Source organism: Hevea brasiliensis, chromosome 1 (genome assembly GCF_030052815.1).
Source record: "Hevea brasiliensis isolate MT/VB/25A 57/8 chromosome 1, ASM3005281v1, whole genome shotgun sequence".
NCBI lineage: Eukaryota > Viridiplantae > Streptophyta > Magnoliopsida > Malpighiales > Euphorbiaceae > Hevea > Hevea brasiliensis.
In genome coordinates, this window is record NC_079493.1 from 28,346,865 (window position 1) to 28,359,273 (window position 12,409).

The following is a 12,409-nucleotide window of genomic DNA, read 5'->3' on the forward strand; positions in this document are numbered from 1 at the left end:
GCTGAATATTGTGAAGTCCAAGCTCGGTTCGTTTATTAAACAAGCTTAAAAATCGAGTTCGAACTCGACTCGTTTTCTAAATAAGCCAAATCGAGCCAGCCTTAAGCAGCTTGGTTCGTTTATAGCTCTAGAGATAATGGCTTCTTTGCATATCATATTTCTTTTCCACAAGTAGGTTTGGCATGGCACTTCATGAATGCCTTTGTTGGGCATGTCAATTTGCACTTGTGCTGTCATTCTTCTATTTTACTGGCCTAGGTTTTTTCAATCTTTTGAAAGCGAGAAGGTATCCTTTCATCAACTTGTTACAGATCCACAAAAATCTGTCCCTTCTATAACAGCTATTGGGTACAATGGAATTCAACTCTAGCAAAGTGGCATTATATTTATATTATAACCTATTGTTTTTGGTGAACGTAGGATTTGGTACATGATAATGTCCCAGAAATTTAATTTTTTTTTTTTATTTTTGCGATCCTTCTGAAGTAATTGTTTGTGCTGAAGCTGTGGCTTCCAGTTTAGAGAAGGCATTGTTGAGTCTTCATATCCAGGTATGCCAGTATTGGCTGTCTTTTTATTCACATGCACCTTCTGTGAACACCCTGTAATGCTTAAGGAGCCAAACCTCATTTGGATATTGTAGAAATGTTCAAATGTTAGGCAAAAGCTATGGGAATAAAATTGTTTCAAGAACTAAAATCTAGTAAGAAATTTGGTCAAGAAAGAGATATGACAGTTTTAAGCAACTCATAGTATGAGCAGGTGTAATTTTCCAAATAATTGCGTGAATGTGGACCACCTCTGAAAAGACCTTTAACAATTTAAAGAAAATCTGATTCTTTGTTAGTACCAAATTAACTCATGGCCATGTGGGTAGAAGTGTATGCCGCACTGAATTTTTAAATAATTTCTGCAGAAAAGAAACTCCTCGCTCCTCAGTGCATTAGCTGCGTCAAAGCACATGTTGGTGTTCTTAAAGATACGTACAAGCATTGATATTACCAGAAGGTTGTCTGTTCCAGAAAACTGTATCAGAGCTCTCCCACCTGCTGAAAAGGGTCAGGAAATGAGTTTGCACGTTAAGGATAACGAGACTGGGGTCGTGTGGACATTTCGTTGCAAAATTCCTGCGGAAGGGTATTCCAAACCTGTTATTTTTGGAGATTGGCTTCAGTTTACTCGCACTAAAGATCTCAGGCCTGGCAACTGGGTCGCCTTCCATCAAGAGATGGATGAAGCTACTGAAGCTCAGTACAAAATTGAAGTGAAGAAAAGAGGATCAGCTTATTTGAACAGAAATTGAAGGAATTCTTTTGTAATAACACCACTTGATCATTTGGTGCATTGTAATTTTATTTTTCCTTTTTCCTCGAGGTGTCAGGCTATGAACTTCCACAAAAAGATAGAAACTTGAGATATTAGACTATTATCACTTGTTGATGATGAAGAAAATATTGATTTGGCTTTCAAAGATAGAAACGTAAGATATTAGACTATTATTATATATTTTCTAAATGGTTGTAATATATGATTGTTATTTAATTTAATTTTTTAAAAATTTTACTCTTTAATTAATTAATTTAACATTTTAAATTCAAATAATAAGAAAGTATTAATTACGTTGAAAATCAAAATTCACAACTTAAAATAGTTAATTGTCTTTAATTTGGACAGTTAATTATCTATTATCTCAACATTAAATTGAGTTAACTAATTTTTCAATTTGTTTTCAAAGAAAGAGAGAAAAGTTAATATTAAATTTTTCCTCTATTTTTTTTACGGTTGTAATATATAACTATTTAATTAATTTGACCTTTTAAATTTAAATAATCTTACCATTTATTTATGAAAATTAAATATTTGAATCTTTCTGAGAAATTAATGATTGAAATTTTTTTCAAAATGTCTAATTATTAAAGATAATGCAATATCAAGATGACTTTGGATATTTTACTAAATAAATAAAATATTATAAGTACAAATTACTTTCCAAATACAATGTCTCCTTAGCCAAAATAATTATCAAAATGTCAAAATGTACAATTTTTTTTATCCAAACTTTCTTAAAAATAATAATAATTTTATTAATTAAAGGTTGATTATTAAAAAAATATGAATTTTCATTAAAATTTGGTCAATCTCTCAAAGAACTATGTTGTGAAAATTTATATGTTATAATTATAATAATTAAAAATTTAAATGTTTGCATTTATCATCAATTTTAGTTAATTCATTTTTTTATTTTATTAATTTTATACTAATTTAAAAAATTTATAACAATTATAACTAGCCAATTAAAATTATAAATATAATCCTCTTCTTGAACCACATGGTAAGAGTAACTGTTGCTAATTATAGCTATATATATATTTTTTCAATTTAAAGTTAATTATTCACTAACTAAAATCAAAATCTTGACAATTTAAAAGAGTTAATTATCTTTAATTGGATAGTTAACTATCCACTAATTCTTATTTTTTTTTTAAAGAGGGAAAGAACATTAAATTTTTTCTATATTTTCTAAACAATTGTAATATATAATTATTACTTAATTTAATTTTTTAAATATAATCCAAATTACACTCCTTGATTAATTTAACCTTCTTAATTCAAATAATAAAAAATATTAATTACTAAATATAATTATCATTAATATCTCTATTAATTAATTTAATTTGAATAATTTCCAAGTGTTTTAGTTCGATTTGGGGTTAATTGTAGCCAACTAATTAATTTGTACCTCAATTAATAAAAAAATACCTTGTTTAATTATTTTCAAACATAAATTAATGTAAAAATTATCAAATTTTGCCTACTTATGTTATTATGTTATTATATATAGTATCTGACCAATAAAACAATATTATTAATTACAATGGTTATCTAATTTTTATTTTAAAATTAATTATTTACCAACCCAAAATATTGAAAATCAAAACCTTCACAATTTAAAGGAGTTAATTGTATTTAATTTGCATGGTAACTATCCATTAATTTTAACATTAAATTGTATTAACTAATTTATAATTTTTTTAAAAAAATTAATTATAAAACTTATTACCCATTGAACCGCATGTCAATGATAGTGAAAATCAAAACCCATGTTTACTTTAAAGGAAAATCAAAATCGTTTAGTGGAATATTTTTAAACACATATATTAAAACTATATTTAATATTTAATTATTGATGATTTACCAACCCAAAACATTTAATTTTAAATTCAACAAATATTAATTATATTTAATATTAAATTATAATTTACATATAAATTCAGCATTTATACATTATATTTATTAGTGAAAAACTTTATATTATGACACAACATACACTCTCTATATAAAATCATCCAAACACATCTTGCATCCTATATAGTCAATGAAATTTTTTCACAAAAAGTTGAAAACTACATTTCAAGTTTTTACTATAATGAGGTTATTATCTTTTTCTCAATTTCCTTTTTATTTGTCTTTTAGCATTGTATTATTTTTCTGTTTTAGCTTATTTTTTTTTGGCAATAGAAGAATGTCAAAAAATGGATGAAAAACTATGATTATATTTAGAATTTGACTACAAGTAAAATGATTGGAGAATAAAAGTTAGAGTATTAAGATTGTGGGATGTTTCTTTCAAAAATAGTGTAGATTTTATGAATATTGATGTGGTTTTACTTGATGAAAAGGTTTAGGTTTTTTTGAAAAAAATTTATTATATTTTAAATAAAGACATTATGTATAAAAATAATTAAATAAAATATTTTAAATTATCTACATCACAAATTAATTTAAAAAATTCCTGCTAAAACAGTTAAAAAATTATTAAAAATAAATTAATTAAGAAAAATTTTGAATAAAAATTAATTTAGTAAAAAGATTTTACTATTATCCTGCTATGGTGCATAGTATGGGTGCTCAACTACTTTTTAATATATTTGAAAGTGGGTTCACACAATTCTGTTAGCAAGAGATATCTATGTTAAAGAATATCCTATAAAATTAGTAATGGAAGATAGCAATAATGTAAAATGAAAAATCTAATATTTTCTTTTACCATCTCAACCTCTTCTCTCCAATATTGCAAAATGTTTCTAAGAAATCTCCTCCTCCTCTACTTCTTCTTCTCCTGCAGACAAGATCTCACCATTGGCCAAGTGGCACTCCTTTCTCTTTGCTCCTTTGTTAGCAGTCATACCCTTTTTGGAACATCATCAAATTTAAACCTTCTCTTGGATTGCATCAATTAGGTTGCTATCCTCCGCCTCTTTGGAGTTGCCCTCTCCCTAGTGGAATTTTATTTAAAATCACGTAACTCCATATTATCAATGCTCTCTAACGTGGGGTATCCGCAAGTATACAGGCCGTATCAAGTAATAAAGTAATAAGTCAAGTATCGTTCCGATGAGTATTTGCGTTTGATTATCAAACTATAAATGAAGTAATTATTTAGGCTAATGATAATCGAAATAAAGTGTAAATGCAAATAAACTATTAAAATTGGTTAATTTAAACAAAGTAAGTAAAGAGCAAGCAAATAAATTCCTAATTTAGATGCAATTAAACTAAATTAATAATAGGTAATTAAAATCAAAGACTAATTAATACTAAAAATGATTTTAGAGTTGGGATTTATGCATAAACTAATGAAAGTTGTCTTGGTTTATCCAATTTTAAGAGAAAATAGAGTTTGAAGGTGATTGATTTTAAAGTCCTTTGATATCTTTTTCAAGCAAACCAAAGAGTACTTTAAGAAAACCAAACCTACTTTTATACGATATTTGATTCACTTAAAACCCTTTAAGTTTTGTAACCAATCAATAAATTCTCTTAAATTTCCAATTTATTTCTAAGTATAGGTGATTTTAAGTTTTAATCCTTTATTATCTATCAATGATTTTCACATTTCGGTCATTCAATAAAAGATTAAGATAATATCTAATGGGTACCAATACTAGGTAAGCAAAATAGGCACACAAGGAAAGAATTAAAACTCATATTTATATAAAATTTGGAATAAACCAGTCTAAATTCACAAATTAATCTAAAACATAGTTTCCAACTTTGAAATCTAAAGATTCTACTCACTCATATTGATATTTACAAGAGGAAATGATGAAAAAATAAAGAAAAACATGATAAGGGACTAAAAATAGAAAAATTCAAGTAGAAGAACCCAAAATCTCAGAGTTCTGGAGCTTTCAAAAATGGTGGCAGCAGCTCCTCTGTCCAGGATTAATGGCGTTTCTCCTTCCTTTCTATTTTTGTGATTTTCTCTTCTTCTTACTTCTTAGGGCAAAAACTAGACAATGATACTTTTATATGGTCTCGAAAGTTGCCCTAAAATAGGTCTAAAAGTGGATAAGGGCCAATGAATGGATAGAAGATGAGGTGTAAAAATTTCTAGGTTAGCAAACTTTTTCATGCCCTGAGTTGCTTGCTGATGAAGTTACTTACCCTAAGCAACATCGTAAACAAATTCCATGTTCTGCATGTTAGTAGTATACCCTAGAGCATATCATTTAGTATGTATCTTGTACATGTTTTTATTAATAAAATGCATTTTCACTTTTCCGTTTACATAATATATTTATGTGTAATAGAAAAGATCCATTGACATTTTGTTAGAAATATTATTCTTAAGTTGTTAAGAATATGAGTGACAGTATTTCTAGCACAAAGTATTATAAATTGGTTCACAATCGAGGATACTTCACAATAAGGACATGACTTATCCAGAAAGATTGTAATTATGTTTGTTCCCAAGTTATTTATATGAGATGTAAATAAGATGGAATGGTGAGTCACATGCCATATAACAAACATGATAGACACTTATACATGATAAGTAGGCCGAACAAGTGACATTTATGATAAGCACATGGAGTTTACTCTTGTCAATGTATTGTCATAAATCATATCAGTGTATATAATCTTTAGACCTGAGATAGCACAGTTATCTTGTATATAGGTGGTTTGAGTTTGATACTACTTTCATACTTGTACTGTGTATGGGTATATGGGCATGTGTTGGCTCTTACTAGTTATATATGGAGGTAGGTGTTGATCAAGATAGAATCTGTTATCCTAAGTAAATAGAGATAAAATCATATGTTCATTTAATTGTTCTTGATGTTTCAAATTCCTGGCCAGGACAGATAGATTTAATCAGAAAAGAGATTCTGATGAGAAAATCTTTTTAATCAAGAACTGAAATTAAAAGAGAACATAATATTCATAGCAAATGGGGTTTGACATAAACCATGACTCCAGCTCGAATTGGAATTTTGTAACAGAGAGATTCTAGTGCATGGTAACATATGATTATAGGTTCATTTAAGGTAAACCTTATTACTAATTGGGTGGCTATGGCATGCTATGCTAGGTGTTAACCATAGTCTATGAGGTGCATAAAATGATTTAGAGAAATCATTTATGGTAAGAAAGAGTTCTGATGATATTAAGAGTTGATATCATGTCTCATTGCAATTAGTGATGAGCCTAGTAAGTCACACACATACACAAGTAATCACCAAATTAAATATGATTTAATTAATTGATTAATTAAAAAGTTTAATCGATTAATTAAATAGGTTTGGTTTGCAATTAGATTGCAAAGTCCCTAGCATGGCTTGAAACCAAATATAGGTTATTGGATGTATAGTATAAGTTAAATTTATATTTAAAGTGTTTAAATATGAATTTAATTAATGAGAAATTAATTAATAGAGATTAATTAATTAATTTATATTTGATATAAATTGATTAGAAGAAGAGAAATAATTATTTTGGGTTGAGAACTCAAAATTAAGACATAGGAATATTTTGGTCATTTCACAGGGTGACATGTGGCACCACGAGATGGTAACACATGGCACTACACATAAGCTTGCCAATTGTCTTTTAATCATGTAAGATGATCAAAGTCAAGATTAAATATAGGTTTGACACTTGGCAGAATGTGATTGGGTCAATTAAACCTAGAACCAATCAGAATGTGACATGTGACAAGGGTTTTAAGTGATGACCTAACTATATAAGTGTTGTTATGAAAGAGTAAAACGTGTGGGCTGCTGTTCTTCTTTGGTGCCGCCAACCAAAGAACATCTCCCTTCTCTTCTTCTTCTTCTCTCATCAATTCAAAGAGATTAGCAAACAATCTCTTGAATTAAAAATACTAGAAATTGTTTCTAGTGTCATGTTTACATCTGTAATCTCTTAAAAAGCAAAACTTGATTTTCTAATTCATAGAAAAAGCTTTAGAAGCTGTTCAAGGGCTGCCATAGGTGATCTTGGTGTGGACAAGCTAGAGGGACAACATCTGGTATCCTAAAGACGCATCCCAAAGGTGCCAAACACACTGCAGTGCATCAAGAGGTTAGTGCAGTTATTTTTTTATCTAACCTAGGATTCTAATAATTAATCTGATTAGTTCTAAAATCTTAAATGGCAAATGTATATCCAAAAATATATTAAAAGAGTTTTAATATGCTGTTTATCATTGAAATCAAATAGATAAAAATGAATCTTGCATGATGCATGTGACCCTAGATGAAAAATTTTGAATATCAATGATCTAAACTTGTGTTTTTCATGCTTCCACTCCTTCACTGCATTGCCTGTCTGAATAGGGTAACCAACATCTTAAGCAAATCTTAGTAGATTTTGTGTAGCAATGAATTTTTCGCTTATGCTTGACTTCTAGCTTTACCCGTGCCATATCTTAAGCACTGCGACATACCCTAAGCAAGATTTCAAGCAGCTTCTCATGAAAATCTCGATAGGTTTGATATTGAAAATTCTGAAGATGTTGGAATTAAGCTACACTTGACTTGCGATTTGCCCTATGTCATAGGCTAAACAGCGGGACATACTATAAGCAAAATCTCAAGCAAATCTCGGCAAATTTAATTTCTAAAGCTTGATTCCTTCAACTCATTTTCATTCTTCAAGGCTCCAAATTTTTTCAAATCATCTCCTAATGTATCATTGACCTTCAACTTATCACAAAACCTATTAAAAACATCAAAATTATAAAAATCAAATATCAATTAACTAAAATTAATAAATAAGCTAAAACAAAGCTAAAAACATAAAAAGTACTTAATTATAAGGGCAAAATGAATGCAAAACTACCCTAAAATACCTATGTGAAATGAGTGCAATAAATTTTCCTAAACTCAAAACATTGCTTGTCCTCAAGCAAATTAAAAATAGTTAATGCAAGGGGTACCTTCCTTAGATTCATGAAAATCACCTATCCAAACTCTCAGGCTCACCTCTAGCCACCAACAAATCATTTACCTACTTTCAAGGTACAAAGAATTCAACCCTCACCAAAACTATCACCGCTTAGCCTTGGGTCAATTATTTATCTCATTAAGTCAAATCAATCAATTACAAAGAAAAATCATGCTCAAATAAACTCTAGAACAATCCATAAACTAAAGTGTCTCAAATAATGATAGAAATAAATGAATAGATGAATGATATCCCAATCCCATAAGTAATTCTCCTATTCCAATCTCCACTAATGTAGCAAAATACTATCAAAAGATCAAAAGGACTTTTAAGGATTGTAATGGGGCTAAGAGGGTAATAATGTGGCTAAGAAGGAAATGACAAAGGAAACAAAACATGAGAATAAATAAATTATTGAAAGATCAAGATACATAATTTTTTTTTCTTAACAAAACATGAGAATAAACAAATTATTAAAAGATAAAGATACATAATTTTTTTTCTCTTTTTTTTTTTAATTTATTGAATCAAATGGGAGAAAAAACTTTACAATAAATCACCAATGCTAGCATATAAGTTTGAAACTTTTGTAGGGACTACATAAATAATATTGACTCTGAATTACAATTGTCCATTTTTAATTCACCCCCAAATTCATTTCTTTGTGTATTTGGGTGGTGAATTACTTTACATACCATCAGTGAATTTGCTAGCCTTTTTATTTTAGTTAATTCTCCCATCTAATTATTATATATATATAATTTTTTCTTTTTTCTTTCTTTCTTTCTTTTTTGTTTTATTATTTTTTTTATAGTATATCTATCACTTACAAAATTATTCTCGTGAAGGGTAGGTAAGTGTTTGGGTTTATGGTTAGGTAGTAATGTGGGTACCAAAGAAAGAAAAGGGAATAAATGTAGGCTTAAATTAGTTCCAAAGGGAAATTTTAAAGTGAGGTTGGCTAGCACTAAAATGTGAGTTTAAAATTCAAAGAATGCCTAGATCATTTCTCCTTTCAAATGCATGCTAGGATTTCACCTCAAAAGGTCTAAAAGGATTATTCTAGGATTAGTGAGACAATAATAGCTACTTTCTACCCTAGAGCTTTCTCTAAGCACTCAAACTCAATGCAATTGATTAGGTGGCCCTTGGCTAAGAAGATATAAACTAAGGTAAGAATCTCACAACCTTGCACCTATCCAGAACGTTTAATCCATCACCTTCTAAAGATAAGCTCAATTGCTCTTCAAAGTAACTCTCACTCCTCTAAGGATAAGGTAAAAAATTATTTTTATGATATGCATGCTCCTAAAATGAATACATAAATTAAATAAAAACTAAGTACAATCTATATGAAAACTATATGCAAGTGTATGTGTATAAGTATGTGTGGTATAAGTGTAAGTATATGGATTAACTATGTGTGAATGAATAAAATACAATAAATCAATGAAAATACTCAAAAATTTTAAAGATTTTGCAAAAATTTTGCCCTTACCCCCAAACTCAAATGAGATATTATCCTCAATGTCTAAAAGAATGCAAAGATAGGCAAAATTGAATAAACTGATCAATTCATGAAATATATACAATTGGGAATTAAGTCTAAGTAAGCATAAAAAATTCAAAATTAAGCTCAAAAAGATATGAACAATGTATTTTATAGAGAAAAATGTGTAAAAGTATCCCAAATGTATTAATTTACAATGCTTAAGATATTGCTTAAGAAGTTGCTTACCTTGTTGCTTGGGGTGAGCAAAATCATAAGCACTGGCAACATACCATAAGCATAAGCAGCAAAAGGGTTAACTGTTATCTCGATAATTTTAAACATACTCAACTCCAATGAAATTGTGCAACTCATCAATATCAACAAAATTAGGACTGAGTAAAGCATAAAGTACAAAAATAAATTGCAAGAAAATTAAAGATGCAATAAAATATAAAGCACTCATAAAGCAAGTCAAAAAGCATTCATAAAATATATTCACAACTATAAAAAACATATCAAAAGACAAGATAAGATAAACCATAGTAAATGTTTAAAGTGCAAATATAACCATGAGAACCAATTAAAATATACTGCAACTGTTACCAAAGTTTGAAAATGGAATAAACAAATTACAAAAGGAAACTTAAAAGAGAATTAAAACTAAGATTAAGAACTAAAACTAAAATAAAGACTAAACTGCTGCTGCTGCTGCTCAGTCTGCTGCTATTGTTGGTTTTGCTGGTGGCACAGGGGGTTCTGTTGTAGGTTTTACTTCAGGTTTAGCTACTACTTCTTGGTAATCTGATTCCTCAGAGGTTGTTTCTCGGTTCTCTATCAGATCATTCATTTGTTGGAACATGTCTTGACCCCAATGATATAAATTGTTATAAGATTAGGCCAATTTGTTATAAAGTTTCAACATTTGAATTTTTTGCTTCTGTTGCTTCTTTTTAAGAGACTGTTTTGACTATCCATCCGTTTAAGGATGAAAAGCCATGCTATAATGGAGTTGTGTACCCAAGGCTTATCGCAACTTCTTCCAAAATCTAGATGTGAACCACGGGTCTCTATAAGATATAATGGAAAATATGTAGTCTAACTATTTCACTGATATACAACTCTGCTAGCTTCTCTAGTGAATAGTCAGTTATGATTGGCAGAAAATGTGCTAATTTGGTCAATCTATCTACTATCACTCATACTACATCATGTTTCTTCTGGGTGAGAGGTAGACCACTAACAAAATCCATGGTGACCCGATCCCATTTCCATTCAGGTATAGTGATAGGTTGTAATAAACCTGATGGAACTTGGTGCTCTGCCTTGACCTGCTGACATGTCAAGCATCCAGTCACATAGTCAGCTATATCCTTCTTCATACCAGGCCACCAGTAATGAGGCTTCAAACCATGGTACATTTTAGTACTCCCTGGGTGCATAGCATAAACACTATTGTGTGCCTCTTTTAGAATGTTTTTCTTCAATGTTTCATCATCTGGTACACACATTCTTCCTTTGTAGTACAAACTCTTATCTTCTTTCAACTCATATTCAGCCTCTTTCCCCTCTTTGATTCTGCCCATGATGTTCACTAATTTCTCATTTTGTTTCTGTGCCTCTTGTATCTGCTGTAGCAGGTTTGGCTTTACTTGCAATTCAGCCAAAATAGCTCCATCCTGAGCTAAGGACAAACGGGCATTCAAGAATCTCAAAGCTGCAATAGACTTCCTGCTCAGAGCATCAGTAATCACATTTACCTTCCCAGGATGATAATCTATCACACAGTCATAATTCTTCAGGAACTCAATCCATCGCCTCTGCCTAAGGTTGAGCTCCTTCTGGGTTGGCAAGTATTTTAGACTTTTATGGTCTGTATATATGTAGCACTTTTCACCATACAAGTAATGCCTCCATATCTTCAATGCAAAGATAATTGCTGCTAACTCCAGATCATGAGTAGGGTAGTTATTTTCATGTGGCCTTAGCTGTCTAGAAGCATAGGCAACCACCTTCCTTTTTTGCATCAAAACACACCTTAGCCCATTGTGGGAAGCATCACTGTAAACCACAAAGTCCTTCCCAGATACTGGTTGTATTAACACTGGTGCCTCTGTCAACATAGCCTTCAGCTTCTCAAAACTGGCTTGACACTTGTCATTCCAGTCAAATTTTGCATTCTTATGCAGCAACTTGGTTAATGGAGCAGCTATCAGAGAAAATCCCTTCACAAACCTTCTGTAATACCCAGCTAGCCCCAAGAAACTTCTGACTTCAATTGCGTTCCTGGGAGGCTTCCATTCCATTACAGCTTCAATCTTCTTGGGATCCACTCTAATCCCATCAGCTGATACTATATGTCCAAGGAAAGCAATCTCATTCAACCAGAATTCACACTTGGACAGCTTAGCATACAACTTCTTCTCTCTTAGGGTCTGCAGAACAATCCTTAAATGCTCATCATGCTCCTCTTTGTTCTTGGAATACACCAGAATATTGTCAATAAAGACCATTACAAATCGATCTAAGTATGGATGAAAGATACAGTTCATAAGATCCATGAAAGCTGCTGGTGCATTTGTCAAGCTAAATGGCATTACCAAAAATTCATAGTATCCATATCGGGTCCTGAATGCAGTCTTAGGCACATCTGCATCCTTTACCCTCAGCTAATAATACTCTGATATG

At 30.3% G+C, this 12,409-nt stretch overlaps 1 long non-coding RNA gene across 1 annotated transcript; it reads left to right on the top strand.

Annotated features, from left to right (window-relative positions):
- The first annotated feature begins 289 nt into the window (after positions 1-289).
- LOC131178414 (uncharacterized) lies at positions 290-1,479 on the top strand. The gene is made up of 2 exons (XR_009147414.1): positions 290-551; positions 917-1,479. It is a non-coding gene; the product is annotated as an uncharacterized LOC131178414 (long non-coding RNA).
- The last annotated feature ends 10,930 nt before the right edge of the window (positions 1,480-12,409 follow it).